We start from the raw sequence: 19,884 nt of genomic DNA on the forward strand, positions 1-19,884 counted from the left end.
TGAGTTTATCAGAACATAATTGTAGGGACAAGATACCTGAAAAGGCTCAGAATGTGTCTTAAGATAGATCTGGAAAGTTTTAGGGAAAGAACCTTTAGGTCTGATCTAAGGGTTAGGAATATTTGAGAACAATAAGAAAGAGAAATGGTGGAAGGTAGTGAGAACCTACTCAATTTCTAGGGATAGCAGTTTGCCTGCCATTAGAAAAAGGTTTGTTGTAATTGATCATTGAAAGGGAGACTGAAGGATTTGAACACAAGGTCAAAGAATCACTGCTCCACACATATGTGTAGCTGTTGTATAAGATTCAGGCACTCAGGCATGGTTAGGTATCTCCTCGTAACTGAGTCTCTTCTATACAGCATCTTCCTATTGAACTAACTACTGATTCCTCAACATCCTCAGGGTGTTCCTGAGGCTCCCCTGGTAATCAACTGCAATAAGACTCTAGAAAACTTTCTTTCTAAATTAACCTGATTTGTTTGTTTGTTTGTTTTCCTAAGACAGGAAGTCCTGGCAGCTCTTAAATTTACTATTTAGATGAGGCTAGACTGGGAGGAACAGAGATTCAAATGCTTCTGCCTTCCTCCAGGATGCTGTGTCCAAGTGGTGTGCTTTACTATAGCCAGCCTCTGGATTTACATTTTGATGAAATTCAACTTTATTTAGTGTTGACCATTCAAAACTCCTTTTGTTTAAAAAAAAAAAAAAAAAAAAAAGATTGAATGTCAACCTGTCCTACACCCAGGTTATTCTTCAGTGTCAAGGTTAATTTCATATTCCCTCTTGTCTAATTTCTATAAACTTGTTTTTTTTCCTTTTAGGTCTTATTTTTGTTTTTAAAAGTGTTGGAGAAAATGTTAATTTGGTTAAGCAGATTAAATGCTCCAGAAGACATGATCACTTATTTACTCAACAAAATTCTTTAGATATTTGAAATAATTATGCAAATCTCTGCAGCCTGTTGGTGTCCTGGTAAGGAACATTTACTCATCAATTTGTCTCAAATGTAGCAGAGTTTTGAGATAAAACATTTCAGGAAATCTCAGAAACTCATTACTCTTTGAAAATATTTCTATTGGTCTCCATTCCTGTATGTATTTTTTTATTTGTTTATTAACTAATTTAAGCTTCGACAGTTTCAAACACACATGCAGCATGTTCTTGTCACAGTCATTTTTCAATCTTCTTTTATCCCTCTTTAACTCCCACCACCTCCTTCCTCCCAAAGGCTGTAGCCAAGACCAGTCTTTCCAGCATGTGTGGAAGCTATCCATGGCATAGAATTCTTTCAAATATGTAGGACCAGTCTAACCAAGGAGCATCCTACCCATTCTTCTGTTTGTGAATCCTTATTCTTTCAACAAATCATTATGTAGCAACTACTGTGTGCTGAGAACACCACTGAGCAGACCTTTACCTGTGGAGTTTAAAACCTGAAAGAGAAGCCAGGATCAATCAAATAGGAATCTATATGCAAGGAGTGTGCGTCCTCGCGAAAGCTCACACACACACACACACACACACACACACACACACACACAGAGGACTATCTAAGCTTGATCAAGAAGCCAAAGGAAGAATGTGACTAAAGGAGGAAACCAATGGGTACATGGAGGGGGCGGAGAATACAAAAAAGGTCCTTTGCATCCCCATGTAAAAGAAGTAGGCCCTCTTAGAAGTGACATAGCACATCCAGTTGGCCACTCAGAGGCCAGTAGTCACTGCGCCTTCCAGTCCATCCTTAGGAGCTGTTGCTTTGGGTTGTATGACTAGGATAAATATAAATAATCGTGAACTTCATCTACTCAGTAATTTTTCTCCTTGCCTTTTTTGTTCTTTATGTCAAATAATTACTGGTTCATACAAAACAAATTTGACCTCCCATGTCTTGAAATTAACCTTCATCTGACTGGCCCTAAGTATGTAAGTGTTGGTGTTCTGATTCTTCTGCCTCTGCCAAGTTCAGCCACACACAGTTAACTCCTTTAATTTTGTCTCACCCAGTTAGTCCCATTTTCTTAATCATTTTTGTTCCTCCTCTCCCTATTCCCTTGAAAATTGCTTTATCTCATGGTCAATTTATCACATAGCCATTTAGGTTTATACCAGGCACATAAACCCCCCAGTGAAAACAGCACAGAGAAGCACATTTGCACTCTCTAGTCCAACTTTGCAGAGTATATTGCTCAGTCTCACCACACAGCTGACTTTATAAGTGTACCTCAAAACGTGGAGTGAAATTAGCTGGTTGCCTATATGTTAATATCTATATCATTTTGACTGTCTATTTTGGAGGACAGAAATGGACTGATGTAGGAAATATTGACTCTGTCATAAGACAGCTTTTTCAAATATTCAGAAACTTTAAGTTAACAATGGCTCTGTACTTGGTGACACTTGGGAAAGTAGATCTTAGGTCAGACTAACAAGGAATATACTCTCTGTACTGTCCTCTCCCAGAACTGGGATTTGGTTATCGAGTTAACTGTTTAATGCCTTTACATCCTTATATCTAAAGTGGATCATATGTCTGAGGTAGGGCTACTGTAAAGATAAACTGACAAGTACATTAAAGATAGCTCATAAGGGTGCTAGAGAGATGGCTCAGAAGTTAAGAGCACTGGACATTCTTCCAGAGGTCCTAAGTTCAATTCTCAGCAACTATAGGGTGGCTCATAACCATCTATAATGTAATCTGGTACCCTCTATTGACCTGCAGACACACAAATAGGCAGAACACTGTTTACTAAATAATAATTTTTTTAAAAGATAGCTGGTAGGAGGTAAGAATCATGGAAATACTGGCATTTTATGTTTTGTAAAATGGGTATAATATAAATAATTGCATAAGGCCAACATAGTATACATGCAGAAACACATGTGCGAGCATGCGCATGCGCACACAGACACACACACACACACACACACACACCTATAACATGTAAATCAAAGCACCAATATAAAAATGTTTAGAAGTTCACAAAGTATATCCTTTTACAAATATATTCACTTTTATGAGTCAGCCAAAAGAAATAGTTTTTCTTAAATAAAAAACAGCTAAGAAAACCATACACAGTGGACCATGCCTATAATCCCAGCATCAAGGGACCACATGCAGACAGATGACCCTCAGTTCTTGGCCACTTGAAGGTACAAATGTGAGACTCTAGATAAATAACATCATCAATAATAATTTTAAAATAAAACTATGAAAAGATAACTAATGGAGAAAGCATGTTTTAAACTTTTCCCTAGAAGTCATAACTTCTTAAGACTTGAAGCAACAGAAGAAAAAATAATCCCAAAGAAAAGCAAGATTCATATATCCATCTTGATACAGTTAAAAACTTTATGTGTTTAACTGTTTGCTTCTATCCATGCAATGCCACTGTTTACCTTACCTATACTATTAGGATAACAATAAACTTAGCATCCAGTGCAAATTGACTGATGGTTTTGTACTAGACATCAGTGTAAGTGATTTGTGAATATTAATCCCATAACACCCAGGGGAAATTTTTATTTTGTGAAGAAGACACAGAATGAATGTGAATAAAAACTACCTTCTAGAACAGTGGTTCTCATCTTTCCTAATGCTGTGACTCTTTAATAAGTTCCCCATATTGTGATAACCCCTAACCATAAAGTTATTTTTGTTGGTTCTTAATAGCTGTAACTTTGCTACTATTATAAATTGTAATGTAAATATCTGTGCTTTTTCTTAGGTGACCCCTGTGAAAGAGTTGTTTGACTCCCCAAGGGGTTGTAACCCACAGGTTGAGAGCCACTGTGAGTCTAGTGGGTTGGGATGGAGGTGAGGGTTAAGCCTGAGAGGCTTGCAGGCCAGCTAACTCTTATAGTGTTGTCATTAACACAGAAAGAAGGATTCACTGGAACTTGCAACCTGAAAACCTAAAAAAGCTCATACTGTAGCAAATTTCAGCTATTTCTTCAAATTAAGACAAACTTTGTTTTAAAAACAATAATACCCAATAGTAGTGAACTATGATAAAGCTAGTACCTATACAATGAGTGTTCATGGATATTTGGCCTTTAGATAGACAAAAACAATTTTAACTTTATCTCCAAAGGAAATTTTTGTGGAGTGATTTTTAATACATTATAAGACGGAGATATAAACCATACTATGTGCTTTATTTTAAATGTCTGACATGTAAATAATTGTGCTATACAAGTCAATGGAATGTAATGCAGCCATTTAAATTTCAATTATGGAACATATGCTTAACTGGGAAAATGAGAACCTTTAACATCCTGTAAGGCTCAGGTCCAGGAACCCTGGCTATGGATGAAGGGGATGAAGAAAGGGCAACCAGAAACCTCAGCATGTTTATTAAGTATAGAAGAGCAGGAAGGCTTACATTGTCAGTAGGAGGTCTCTGCAAAGAGGAAGATACAGTTACTAATCTTTGCACACACCAGCCAATTTTTCAAACACACTCATGTTCAGACTCCCGAGGAAAGCTTCAGAATTTCTCTTGCACCTAACCATATGGCTTTCCCTGTAGGAAAAAAATGGCTGGGGAATCCAGAATTCCTCATGCCATGCTGTGTGCAGTTGGCTGGGAACGCTCTGGGTTCCTTCTGCTGGAAGTTAGGCCCGGCTGTTCACTAAAGGCCTCTCCACAGTTCTTCATGGTGTGGCCCCAACACACAAGGAAGTCTTTGGGTTTCCAAAACGGGTTTATTGACATAACGGATGGTGGATGGATCTGGAGGCACAACCCCTAAAACCCAGGGCAGACCTGAGTTAAATAGGGAGGGGAAGAGGGGGGAGGGGCTGGGGAGGAATGCTAAATTGGCTCCACCCTCTGGCCTTCAGGTACCTTATTAGTATGTAAATCTCTCTAGGGCCTGGGCCCTGTTTATCACGACCACCTAACAGTCCTCAATATGGTCATGGCCAAGTCCACAATACATTTCAGGCAGGACTTCACAAAGGAAATGGCTTCCTACCCTCCCTATACCTCCCTCTTTCTTACTTCTTAGATGGTCAGGATGAATCTGCATGCTTAGATAAGGGCAGGCTCACTCTAACGCTGGACACCAGACTGTGCGGATAACAAAGATCACAACAGCAGCTCTGCTCAACATAACAAAAGGAGTTAGAGTCTTGAAGCTCATTGAGGATGGCTTTTGCAATGTTAGCAGGTGAGAGTCTGACCATAAGCCTTTTGCATTTCTGGTGTATGTGAATATAATTGGACCATAATTGCTAGCATTACTGTGGGTGCAAGCATACCAACTGACTCAAATTATATCTGCTACCATTCCAAGGACGTGTGTGACAACAACCATGTGTATCAGACAGTATTCTATTTGTTATATTAAACCCTGCCCAAATTGCAAGGTTGTAAGCCATCCTGAATAATTTGACCAGGGTTCACTGGGACTCCAGGTGGTTAAAGCAGTACCCCCCAAAACAGAGGTAGTCATTGATATAAAAACAGGTATGAAAGAATGTGACCAAGGTACTAAATGAAAAGTCAGTGGCCTGGAGACACTAGTCTAGTAGGTTTTCCTCCTGATCAGACTTGTCTACATGAATATAATTAGCAGGCAGTCACCTGCTATTTATAGAACTATCGCCTCTGGATTGCTTTCCAATCCCAGGCTCTTCAATAGACCCTAAGTGGCCATTTTATGCCTTTAGAAAAGATACACACACACACACACACACACACACACACACACACACACCTTTGTGTCCACATCAACACAGGGATTGGGCCAATCTGGTTTTCAGTTATGACATCTTTCCATTGTCACCTAAGGTTTCATTCCCCTGTCCATTGGTGCCACTGAGATCATCTACTGTACAGTTTCACAATTGTAGTATGAATAAAGACTTGTTGAGAGAATTGGTGGGAGGAGACACTTCTCCCCTGCCTTTCATTTTTCTATTCATTGTTTGAGTCACCTGTGAGATTTTTCTACACTAGCATGTACCCATGGGCTGTAGGAAATGCCCCTGTTATGAAGTATTTTAAGTTGGACACAAATAATTTTATATGCACAAGAGGTACAGGCAGAAGCATTGTCTGTCTGGAGGTGTGGTGGAAGGTCTGTAACAGCACATACAGCCTCTTCCACAGGTACAGTAGGTACCACTTTTTTTTTTTTTTTTTTTTTTTTTTTTTTTTTTTTTTTGCATTGCATTGCATTGCATTGCATTGCATTGCATTGCATTGCAAACAACTTTGTTCATCAAAGGTTGCAGGAGAACCAAACCTTGAAGGTAGTTTCTTTTGTAAATTTAAGTACTTGGATAAACTCTTAAGTGCCCCTTTACAAGTCTTGTTAGTATTTTAGAAGCTATTGTTTTGTAAGTGGCCTTTCTGTCTAGGAATCAGCTTCAAGATGCCTCATAAATTGGAAAAGCCAGCCACAAAGTGTGGGGACAATTCTTTCAGGCCCTAGTGAATTTCAGCTAACAAAACTCTGTAGATGGCTTTTTTTTTTTTTTTTTTAATTTTTTAATTATTTATTTTGACAAAATAGCTAGGTTATATAAGTTAGGTTGTCCTCAAGCCAGGTCCCATCTAAAGGTATCAAAATATTTTCCTCTGACTGCGTTTCTCTCTCGGGGCTGCTATTAAGAGCCAGGATGCAACAAGCAGTGCCCATACACTCCTGGCCTACCCAGTCACCTTGTGCTTAGAGGAGGATCCCACACAGCTGTCTCCACTCATACCCAACACATTGTACTCCTGGGTGCAGGCTCCCTAAGACAGGACCCTAGAAAGAAGTAACTCACCCAGCCTCTGCTCTCCAACACAGCTCATACATCTCAGCAGGCCTACCCTGGTAGTCACAGCACTCCAAAACCTCAGGTTGGTCATCTGTGTACTCTAAGAAGATCAGAGACATGCCTCTTTTTTCCTGCAATGATGTTTCTTACTTTCACTCTATACATATACTTGTATTATATAGTAAAGCTCACTGAATAGAATTCTGTCAGTCCTCCCTGTCCATGGTCTCTATATCCATGGACCAACAAACCAACCATGAATTCAAAAATCCTTTCTAAAAATATTTGTGAACTGAATAGTCACAATTCAAACTTTATATAACATTTTAACTACATTAAATATTTGAGAATCTAGAGATGATTAAGCTAAAATGTGCAGAGTCCAAAAACTAATACTAAACCATCAGAGATTAGGGATATAAGTGCTACAGAGTGTGGTATGAGCAGAAGTCTTTGAGTAAGTCTCCAAACTTCTCTAAGGAGCTAAGGAATACTTCCATTGCTATTGCTACCAAAATAATATAGACATGTGGACAATGAGACAATGTAGAATTCTGACTTTAAGTTCAATTGGTGAAAGATGACTGAAATATATTTTATTGACACCTAGTAGATATAGATATTCATAGGAACCATCATATGGATTATTTTTGCCATTGTGAGACTAAAGAAGGAAGGAATCTTTTGGAAAAAGTTGATGTTGAGCTCTCCATCAGGAAGATGAAGCTGAAGGAAACTCAGGAAACCAAGCTGCTCCACAGCCCTTCTGATATGCCCAGTTACCCTTTCTATCCTCATTCCTTCCCAGGGTGCTCTTTTGTACATGGAGTTGCCAAATAAAACTGATGCTCCCAGCCCACAATCTCTTCTAAGAACCTCATCATTCGACATAGAATTCAGGGGATTAGAGGGTGGGAGAATTCAGAATTGGTGCAGAAAGAACTAATGTCCCTACTCAGAAATAATCTTGCCCAAATACTGGACAATGTTGCTTTGGCTCCTGAATGGTCTGTCACGTGTTGTTTTCTAATTTCTTATCCATTCCCGGGTAACTATGGCTTCCCTAAACTGTCCCCTAATTATTAGGGGCATCCTCCTTTCACATTCTAATAAAATCCAGGGCAGCCTTGTAGCCCACTCTGCTTTTTCTCAAACCACTCAGACAGAGAGTGATTGCTGCCTCTCATTAGTGGTGAAACTCTGAACACATTTGCAGTATTTCTAACAGAAGGTGTTTTATTCTCCAATGGTAATACTCTCATCATCATGGCTAGTCATGAAAATCTCCATCCATTTGGCTAACTCTTGACTGACATTATGTAATAGAGAAACTGAAAGTCTATATACTGACAAGAGTCATGAACATGAACCAATCTTTGCATACCCTTACGTATGGCTTACACACAAATAATCACCACACAGGAATATCACCAAACATTTTTCAGTAACATGCTTGTTGTTATTCCACATAAAAATATGCTATAGATAATTATTTGTGTTATTTATATTAATTTGATTTATTCTTCTAAATAGTTCTGGAATAGTTGATTATTTTGGAGCATAATATTTTAACTAATTTTCCTATGATGGATATTGAATTCTGTTATTTAATTATATTCTGTTTTTCATTATTTAGAAACATTATTATAATAAACACTTATCTTTCTCATGTATGTATGGCTTTTGTGGTATTTTATGTCCCTTTGTACACACACAAGCATACATTTTGTTCACTTTTCTTTCCAGAATCAAAATTGACGTCAGTATATACGTACTCATATTGTATTCAGTGTATATGTTGTTGTTGTTGATGATGATGATGGAGATTAAACTCACAGCCTTGTACATGGTAGGCATATATCCATTGACATATATCCCTAGCCCACATTTTGTATGCTGACACAAAGCCACATTGCCCGCCAGAAAAGCTGCAAGTGAAAGACAAGAGTGTATTAAACCTTAGGTATCCTAGCCCTTGCCATTTTGACTGTTTTGATAGTAATGTTTTTTTGTTTCTCTGCCTTAGTATTAAGTTGGTTTCATGTAAAGCAGTGACACAAATTTATTGTATTTTGACAACCAGTTAACTTTTTAATATGTATACACACTTGAGTAATATAAATTGCTTAGGTTCTGAAACATACAAATCATTTAAAGTGCTTAACCATGGCTTTGATTATGTGTCCCCTACAATTTATCTGTCTGAGGAGGATATAAAGGGACACTAGACTCAGATGGGTAGAAGCTTGGATTTGTATTCTGTCCCTTGCTCCCTCTATGCTGAATGACATTTAGAATTTCATCTTACCTCAGTTTTTTCTCATTAAAATGAGCTTCAACAATCTTGTAAGTTTCTTGTAACAGCATTAAAGGAATAATCCTGTACCATCCTGCTACTCTAATTAAAGTTTGCCCAAACAAGCCCCTCCACCTTTTCTGCAAACTAATTATACATGCAGGTTCCCAGGCTATCTCCACAAATTGTCAATCAGTTGGGAACAGAGTGCCAAGACCTCTAGGTGACCCTTATTCGCTTTGATATTCTAGTAGCACAGGCATAAAACTCAAAACATAGCACCATACAGGAAAGACAATCAAAAACCTAACCATGACAATGACCATGTTGATGAGATGTTCTTAGCCTATCTCTAGTATAATGAGCCACAGTGTCAGAAGTTTTTATTTTCTATACAGTGTCAGTTAAACAACAACAAGAAGAACAACAAGAACAACAACAGTAATGTAGGCTTCTGTAAAATGCTACACTCCTTTAATATGTACAAATTTGGTTTCAGGGTAAGTGGCATGCTGTGTGATGGGATAAGTGGGATTCACACTTGTCAACTGATGTGGAAGACAGTAATGCAGAGGCCTTGGGAACCAGAAAGGTTGAAGAAAGAATTCTTACTCTGTTGTACATTTGCTGTCCTGCTCCAAGCTTACTATCCTTAAACAGTACAGTTTTCTGAGGCTGTTAACTTCTTTACCTGCATAGCGCCATGAACACTACTTAGTTTATTTCAAAGGTCAGGAGTGAGACCCATCATCAGTATTTGTCAATATTCTAAAGCTTTACATGGTCATTTCTCTCACTACTCACAAAATCTTATGAATTAAATATATATTAGCTTCCTATTTCATTGAAGCGTTAATCCCAGAGAGGTTAGGGGCCTACCCTAGCTGAAAGCACAAACAAGCACAAAGGTAAGCAACATAGTGTCATAGCCAAACCGTCATTTTCCATTACTATGGCTTCTTTTCCTGTCTTTTTATTTATGTGTGAGAGAGACATGACACGTGTGTGAGAGACTCTCTCTTTCTCTCTCTCTCTCTCTCTCTCTCTCTCTCTCTCTCTGTGTGTGTGTGTATGTGTGTATGTGTGTGTATGTGTGTGTGTGTGTGTATGTGTGTTATTCTTTCTATGATAATGATTCCCTGATGATAGCTGAGCATCACTTATTTTCTTTATCAAGTGCCAGTTTTTATTAAATATCTTCAAGTGACTTCCCCATCCTCTCATAGTTGCCACCCATTTCTGCTTTTTATGGGACCTATCCCGGGAGTTCTATGTGTTCTGTTGGTGAAACATACACATAGCAAAATGATCAAACTGAAACTAATGCTTTATCTCCACCAGATGCTTCACATGTGGGTAGTAATGGTGAATATACTCATTGTTCTAAAAACCCCAAGCAAGGGACTGGACTGTGACTTGACAGACTTAGTACTTCACCTGGTGTTCAAAGTCTGAGGTTCAATTCCTAGCACCATCATCAAAACCTTGTAGGAACCATTCTAAGTTACTTGAATCAATTCATTTTAACTCAATTAAGAAGAGCCAAGAGGGCCGGGCGTTGGTGGCACACGCCTTTAATCCCAGCACTTGGGAGGCAGAGGCAGGCGGATTTCTGAGTTCGAGGCTAGCCTGGTCTACAGAGTGAGTTCCAGGACAGCCAGGACTACACAGAGAAACCCTGTCTCAAAACAAAAACAAAAACAAAAACAAACAAAAAAAAAAAAAAAAACAAATACAAAAAAAAAAAAAAGCCAAGAGTTATCTCCAATTTTTAATTAAAACACTAAAGCCAGAGGATTATGATACCTGTTCAAGGTCATGTAGACAATGAAATAAGGGTGAAACTCAGATCATCTTGCAGCAGAATGATGCTTTTACCCATTACTTATATTGTTTCCCTTTTGAACTTTAAAACCTGTATCGAGAAAGCAGAAGGAAGCATTAGAGTTATCACTACAAATGAGCCAAACACTCGGAGAAGCATGTACGCACGATTTACCCTGGGGTTATATCCTGAGAAACCCATTTTAAGACGTAAATATCATCATCCAACAATGCTGTTAGTACAGGTAGCCCCTTGAGCATCCTAAATTAGGATCAAGCTGCAGTGTATTGGTTCTTTGAGATGATGGGAGGTACAGCTCACTGGGACTGCCCAGCACCACAAGAACAAATCCTATCTCAAGCTGCTACCCCTGAAAAGATCAAAATTTCAAGCCTGAAGTATGATTTTGTTCCCTGTGAATCACTGTCCTACCACCATAATTTAATTTTAAAGTAATTCAAATCGGGAGCCATCTGTACACAATTATGTGAGCTCATACATATTTTTTCAGTTACTAAACTCACGTTTTAGTCCAGGTCCCCTGCCTATTACCTGGGTGCTGCAGGGAAGGTATCTCAGGAGAAAGAGCCATCAAGAACGCCAGGAAGGAGTCTGCTAATATGCCCAGTGGGAGCAGTGCCCTGGATTTCTTGTGGGATTTGCTTTGTCAGTCGTGACTGAAGCATTAGTCTTTTTCCCCCCCTTCCCAGCCAGTCCATTCTGCCATCCTCAGTTTGATCCTGCATCTGGAATCTGTGACTGTGAATCCGAAGGGCAAAGCACTGAATAATTTTATTGTCATTTGCATCTTTCCTATTCAGTAGCTCTGCTGCCTTTCTTCGAAGGCTGACCCTTGCCCTGCACATCTGTCTGCTGCAGCTGTTTAAGAGCCAGAAGCCTCCAGTGAGCCCAGCAGCATCCTGGTCCTCACAGTGTGCTGAGAATGTTAAGGCACCACTTCCGTTTCCTAATTATGCACTCAATTGTTTTTTCTCCTCTCTGTGAGAGTCGGCTCTCTTCCCATTTTCCAGATCATGTAGCTTGTAAATGTTTTCCATTCATCTTTCATTTGCGGCCCTAATTTGTTATCAAAGTGACAACTGGCAGCATTTTGAAGCTCAACGTTCAGCTTAAAATATTACACTCTGCCTTTCTTTACCACACAAAACACTTTTTTGTGAGAGTTGGCATTCACTTAAAATTAGTAGAACAGTGTATTTTTAAAAATTTAAAGGTAATTTACCCAGTCTGATTTTCTGTATGCTATGTAATAAGAGGGGGAAGGTATCATCCTCCATATTTTTAAAAATAAAGAGATGAATGAATCATGGAAAACTCGGCCCTAAGGAGATTCATCTTTAACACAATTCCTGCAACTAAGGCCTAGGGAACATCACAGAAGAGGCAGTAAGACACTAAGACCCAGAAGACTAGGAAGGCTGCTATGAGACTGCATCTCCTAGAAATGGCTGCTTGAACAAGATCTAAACAATGACAATATCAAAGGACATGCTGATGTAGTGGGGGAGGGGAGGAATCCCAAGGCTTCCCACCCCTATACAAAATACTACAGAAAACTAACAACTGCCAAGCAAGGGAAAATTAGCCTCTCCTAAGGACAAGCTTCTATCCCAAAGTGGTCAAGCCTGAAATCATGTACACTCAAACAACAACATGGTCTCATGAAGTCGTGTCTTTATACTTATGCATACATATATATGCAAATATATGCATAAACATATATCAGTAAAATGAAAACTAAAATATCAATTTGAGAAGGGGTTAATGGGCATACCTGGGATTGGAGGAAGGAAGAAGAAGGGGAGGGAATGTACCTGTTTTAGTTAGGGTTTTACTTCTATGAACAGATACCATGACCATGGCAAGTTTTATAAAGAACAACATTTCATTGGGGCTGGCTTACAGGTTCAGAGGTTCAGCCCAGTATCATCAAGGCGGGGACATGGTTGCATCCAGGTAGGCATGGTGCAGGAGAAGCTGAGAGTTCTACATCTTCATTTGAAGGCTACTAGTGGAAGGTTGACTTCAGGCAGCTATGGTGAGGGTCTTAAGCTTACACCCACTCCAACAAGGCCACACCTCCTAATAGGGCCACTCCCTGGGCCAAGGATATATAGACTTTCATAGTACCCTATGTCACTCTATTGAAAATAGACTAATTTTCCCTGTCCCAACAGCTATCATTTATAAATAGCTGCAGTGCTAGAGGTATGACTTTGTATCCACTTCTGTAATGACTAGTTTTATTTTAATGTGATACAAGCTAGAGTCATCAGAGAGTAGAAAACATCAAACTTAAAAAAAAAAATGCCTCTATAAGATCAGGCTGTAGGCAAGCATTTGCTAAATTGGTTATTGATGTGGGAAAGCCCAACCCATTGTGAAATGACAATTCTGGTTCTATTTAAAAAGCAGGCTGATCAAAGCATGAAGAGCAAGCCAGTGAGCAGCATCCCTCTATAGCCTCTGCATCAGCTCCTGTTTCCAGGTTTCTGCCCTCTTTCAGTTTATTTCCCAACTTCCTCCCTTCTGATGTGCAAGTGTAAGCCAAGCAAACACACAAACGATTTTCTTCCCATGTTGCTTTGTTCCTCATATCATCAACATCCCTAGTTAAGACATTTTTTTTCCTCTTCCTTTTCTGTGCTGGAATTTTTCTCTGGCTTGAGCCCGAGTACACATACACTCTCTTTTGCATACTGTCATGGTCCCTGTGAGTTTATATTTGCCTGTAACCTCTTCTTGGGAATATCTGGAAGAACCAAATCTGACTCCATTCCTTTTAATGGCTTTCGTGGTTTTTGTTTTGTTTTGGGTTTTGTTTTGTTTTTAAGAGAGGAAGAACATGAAGGTGAGTGGGTAGGGAGAGGAGCTAGGCCCTGGGAAGAGTTTGGGGGTGGGAAATAATATGATAAAAATATACTGTGTGACATTCCCAAAGAATAAGTATTTTGAAAAATCGAAAAAAATATTTTGGAGCTGGGGAGATAGTTCAGTCTATAAAGTGCTTGTCTTCAAATCCTTAAGCCCTAACTTTGGAACCCCAGCTCACATGCTTACAACAACCACAACAGTAATAAAGCTAGGCATGGCTTAGTGCCTCTCTACTTATGGCACCGGGGAACAGAGAAAAGTAGACCCTGGGGTCTTGGTGGTCAGCCAGCCTAGTCAACATGGTAAGTTTCAGATTCAGGAGAGACTTTGTCTCAAATATGGTAGAGAAACAACTGAGGAAGGTACATGATGTCAGTCTCTAGCCTCCACATTCAACTTCACATCCTGTGAATCTGGACACATGCTAGTAATCCTAGTGTTGTGGAGGCAGTTACAGAAGCTTCTCTAGAGCTAATTAGTTAGCCAGCCTAGCCTACTTGGTGAGTCACAGACCACTGACAGACCCTGGATCATTAAACAAAATGTGTGGCATCTGAGGGCATTGAAGATTATCTACTGCTTCCATATGCACACACGAATATGTACACATGCAACCTTCAAACACTCAGTTATCAACCTGACTATATCTGGAATGAACTACAATCTAGAAATGGAGGGCACACGTGTGACCTGGATCTGGATGCTGGAAGACAGACTGCTCCTGGCTGCCTTCGGATCAAGATTTGTAACTCATAGCTCCTTCTTCAGCACCATGTCTGCCTGAACACTGCAGTGCTTCCTGCCATGATGATAATGAACTAAACCTCTGAAACTGTAAGCCAGCACCAATTAAATAGTTTCTTTTATAAGAGTTGCCTTGGTCATGGTCTCTCTTCACAGTAATGGAATCCCTAAATAAGACAAACATATATATATATATATATATATATATATATATATATATATATATACAAATTGATCTGCACACATGAGTACACACACACACACACACACACAGAGAGAGAGAGAGAGAGAGAGAGAGAGAAGCAAACAAACAAAAAACCCTAATGCCTAGAATTGAACTTCTGTGGTTCTTTTAGCTTCTCTATGAGCATTCTAAATATTTCAAGTATATGTAGTGACCAAATAGAAAAGAAGTGATTTAAACTTACATTATCCACTCTGGAAAACAATTAATATTGAAGTAATGCAACAATTGGAACCATTGGCCTTGGCTTTGATGATAGGAAACAGAAGCCTTCATCAGAGATGGGAAAAGACTTGCTCAATGGTAACTGGTCCCATAGTTCTAAGGCTCAGCAGGTGGCTGGGCAAGAGCATCCTGATGGTGCTCTGTGAATGATGTGCTGTAGACTACTGGATGAACTTATATATTCATTAGTTCAAGGAGGTATCACTAGGTTTTTCTGAATGCTTTCCTTAAGCTATTCCATTACAGTTAGGTTACTCCAGTGGGTCTCAAAGGTAGTTTTGTGATCTAAAGGGATGTGATATAAAGCAGTTATCACAATGCCTCCCTTGCAGGCCCAGTAAGAATTAAAAAGAAAAAAAGTGAATTGAGCAGACTGGGACCACTGATGGGGACCACAGTGATGGGGAGAGTAGCTCTGAACCCTGAAGTAGTAGAGAAAGTGGCTCTTGGAGCAGAAAGTAGAAGCCAGGAGAGACCAGCTCGCCACACCCTTTCTGGATTTGTTTCTACTTGTCAAAGTATAGAATCAGATTAAAGCAACCCTAGGAGTTTTAACCTCCAGACCAGTACTTGGTACACAGTATGTATTTGGGCCTCCATGTATTGTGGTATGTGCTGACTTTACTTGTTAATGTGAAACAGTAATGATTCTGTGAAGACTCCCCCAAACTCCTAGGAAAAAAGGAAATATTTGAGGGCTTCACCATTGTTAGCAAACAGGTAGGGAGACAAGCAGAGCTTTCAAGTAACAAAACACCCAATGCAGATGGACTACAAGGCTCCATCCTGAAGTCATAGCAAGCAAGTTGGAAAGTCCGTGGCAGAGTCTTTGAAAAGGTAAGGTTTCTCTAGATAGTCAAGTTGGTGTTTGAAAAGACCAAACCTATAGGCAAATGTGTTATGGAGACTGGGAGGGATGCCAGGCTAATCGTGAAGCCCCAATAGTAGCAAAAGATGCCTTGGGCATCTTGGTTATGGATCTTTAGCTAGTCTCTCTCTCTCTCTCTCTCTCTCTCTCTCTCTCTCTCTCTCTCTCCCTCCCTCCCTCCCTCCCTCCCTCTCTCTCTCTCTCTCTCTCTCTCCTCTCTCTCTCTCTCTCTCTCTCTCTCTCTCTCTCTCTCTCTCCTCTCTCTCTCTCTCTCTCTCTCCTCTCTCTCTCTCTCTCTCTCTCTCTCTCTCTCTCTCTCTCTCTCTCTCCCTCTCCCTCTCTCTCTCTCTCTCCCTCTCCCTTATCAAACAAATTAGATCTGCCTGATCTGCCTGATTTTATTCTCCCTTAGATTCTAAGGAAAAGAAAATATTTCCCTTAAGCCAGGGATGGTTATTAGCACAAAGTAGTCCCCTGTGAACAATTATGGAATCAGTAAACTAATGAATGGAGACAGTAGGACAGCTCATCTTTGACCTTAGTCTCACTGAAGTCCTTTCAGGGAGAGAAACTATCAAGAACAGTATTCTGAACCAAGCCTACGGAAAACAATCTTTGTTCTTGCAAGATACCAGCCAATTCACAAAGGAAGCTAAAAGTCAGATGATTTCTTGCCTTTAAAGGTAAAGCTGTGAATATTGTAACTTGTTTCCTATCTTTCCTGAGCTATAGAATATGGTAAAATTCAGGAGCTAAGTAGTTTAGTATCATCGAGGAGAATAGACAGGTTGAAGATATTACACAGATATATTTAAGTGCAAAGCCTGTTCTCTGTGGTATGTTAGAGAGTTCAAACGTATGGCACAGCTGACTGTCTATGCCCCAGGTACACAGAATATTTAGAGTCATTTCAGACAAGGCCCAGGATCATATCTAATACCACATGTGCCTTGAACATGGTTTGGTGATTCTGTATCCAGCTCTTGTTACTGACATCTGATCAAGAGATGAAACCACATCCAACCTTCAGTGCATGTGCCTTTGTGGAACTCCAAGAGCACTAAGAGAAATACAGTGCTCTTTCCATCAAGTAGAGAAGATAGTGTGAGTCAGAAACCACTCACTCACTACCTTAAGGTCACACTGTGTTAAATTAGAAAGGCCTAGAGTTGGCCTCCAGACTTCTATCTCTTTGTCCAATGTCTTCTCCATGAATCCTCAGCTCTAAGAATCCCCAAAACAAAATAGATATTAAACAGGATGTGAGGCTCCCTGCTCTGGAGATAAACTGTCTTTATTCTTAATCCTGACTTTAGCATCTGCTGCTTGTGTGACCTTGCAAGAATGACTCCATATCTCTGAGGCTCAGTTTCCATTCCCATGTAATGAGAGAGCTAATACCTACCACACTGAGTTTCTGTGCAAATTAAATTAATCTGTGAATTAATTAACATCCCCCATCTTGTTCCAAAAAGAATTCAAGGTGGCTCACAAGGACATGATAGTATAATTTAGGAAGAGGAGAGAAAAGAAATAAGAACAAGGCAGGCAGAAAGGTGAGTCAGTCCAGAGCAATGGCTAAGAATAGGTGACCTGTTTTTTTTTTTTTTTTTCCAAAGTTGTCCTGTCACCAAACCCAAAAAAGAAACGTTAGCATCTATGTCTATGTCGCTTGCCATACAAACTTATGACTAAAAGAAAAATCTTTGTTCAGGTCTAGAACGGGTTTCAAGCTTCTACATCTGAGATATAATACACACTTTTGTAAGTCCAAGGATCCAGGTACCACACTAGGTGATGGCAACCTGTGTAGGACAGGCAAGCAGAATTCCTCCATCAAAGAGGATATATCTATAGAATGGACCATACAAAGGAATACAGCTTTACATATAATATAATATATAATAATCTACAATCAATCTATTTTTTCTTTGAAAATATTTTTTCTTTGAAATCAATCTATATTTTCTTTGAAAATATTTTTTCTTTGAAATCAATCTATTTCATTATCTTTTCTATATGCTAGGGATACATAGCCCACAAAGCAGTCAAATATCTCTACCTATATTCTCGATGAGGAGAACAATGCTAAGATAATAATTGAGTGACATAGACATAATCCATATTGAAAAGAGAAGGGTGAAGAATACTGGTCTACAAAGAATGGACTAGGGAGACATCTCTGAGAGTGACCTTTGGGTCAAGACTTGAAGGGAGACAAGCAGGGAGCAATGAAGGGGCAGAACAGGGTCACAGCTAAAGGTTAATAGGAGGCTGGCAGTGTCCCCCTCACTCAGTATTATGATGTTCTTTTCCCATAAGAATATCAGAAATTCAATTTAGATCAGGCTGGAGTCTTAGGTGGTTCAAAAACTTCAGAGATGAAATGAGGGAGGAAAAAGAACTCAGGAGTTCTGCAATGAGTCACATTCTCAAAGCTCTGCAGACTGAAAGATAGTAAAACAGACAGACATTCCCTGCCTCTCTTGTGATAAAAAAAAAAAAAAAAGCCTAAGCATAATGTCACAAGGCACACTGAATGTGACACTCTGTGATTAAATCATCCTGAGTCATGTACCTAGCTCAGTGCTCTCTTCAGCAAAATCTTTCATTGCCAAGAGATAGAGAAAAGGAACTTATATGACTAAAACCAAAGCTATTGAAAATCTTGTTCAAAGTAAATGAGTGTCCCTAAGATGAACAGTTCATAAACAAAAAAGTAGAACCTACATCTTTCTATAACACCAGAAATTATTAACTTACTTATTAATTTGACATATGGATACAACCTTGGGTGACTGAATTGTTGTACGGATTCCCAAAAAATGTTGTGTGATTTCCCTTATCTACACAAAGATCCTTCATTCCCTTTGCTGCCATGCATATCTACTGATCTTATAATTGTTTATCTAGAATGCTTTAGGCTTAGGATGCTGAGTGATCCGCTAGGATTTTTTTCCCTCCTTGTAGTTCTTGAAATATTCTATGGTACTTCAAGATAAAGCTAAAGAACAGACCACAAAAACAGAATATATATTATATAGTAGTGCATTTATTAAGCTTAATGCATTCATCAAGTTTAATCATTGTCAGTCTTTAAGATAACAATCACTGTAATTGAAAACATATAAAAGATACATGCGCAAACTATATATAGTGCAGAGAATTATGTGAAATATTCTTGATAAGGTAGTTGTTGACCCCTGAGTTGATGATAAAGCTTTAGGGGTATTTGCTTGGCTGTGACCTTGAGCATGGCTGCATTGTTGTGCACTTTAGCAAAGCTAACGGAATATGTTTGCAAGATTCTGGGTAGGGAAGAAAATGGTACATGAATCCATTCAGAACACTTCCAACTTCCTACGTTTGTCTTTGAGATGCTCCCCTATCATGTATTCTCTCTCTCTGGTTGGGAGGAATCCACTGACTCCTTTGTGGGCTTTTATGTTCATAGTTACTCTAGTGGCTTCAGGTCTTATAAGCACCAGAGTATTGTACACTCCTTGTCCAAAACCTTTGTAAGCAGTGACTTTCTCTCCCAACAGAAATCTCTACTTATTTCACAAAATATATCCATATCTCACTGGTACAGTAACTCATAATCGAAGCTAAGCAATGATGGCATTTATTTGCTCAGCCTAAATTAGGGGTGTTTGATGTCATTTGTCTTTACTACCCAAGCATCTTGCTAATACTCAATTCCCAGTGTATAATGGTGTGCCTCTAACTCTGTCTTCATTACTTAAGGAATTCCCCTTCAGTGACTACCACCTCCCATGAAAGTCCTACCTGCTAGAGGAGGCTTTGCCAGTTCTACTAGACAGAAACAGCCTGTTTCCTCTGGACTCCCAATGCTCTTGATTTATCTTTTGCCATGATATTAACTTCTACTTCGGGTGACTTTTTGTTTGATGCATATCTTATACTCTTTAATTAACTAGACACATGCCTTCTTGTTAATTAAAAAGTTAGATTCATGCCTTCAAGTCTTTGCTTCCCAACAAGAAACTGA

The 19,884-nt window shown here is 39.3% G+C and overlaps 1 protein-coding gene across 1 annotated transcript in view; it reads left to right on the forward strand.

The window, feature by feature from the left end:
- Positions 1-19,884, forward strand: part of Tenm4 (teneurin transmembrane protein 4) — a 1,520,543-nt gene that overhangs the window by 150,028 nt on the left and 1,350,631 nt on the right. The window lies entirely within an intron of this gene.

This window comes from Arvicanthis niloticus, chromosome 1 (assembly GCF_011762505.2).
Source record: "Arvicanthis niloticus isolate mArvNil1 chromosome 1, mArvNil1.pat.X, whole genome shotgun sequence".
Lineage (NCBI taxonomy): Eukaryota > Metazoa > Chordata > Mammalia > Rodentia > Muridae > Arvicanthis > Arvicanthis niloticus.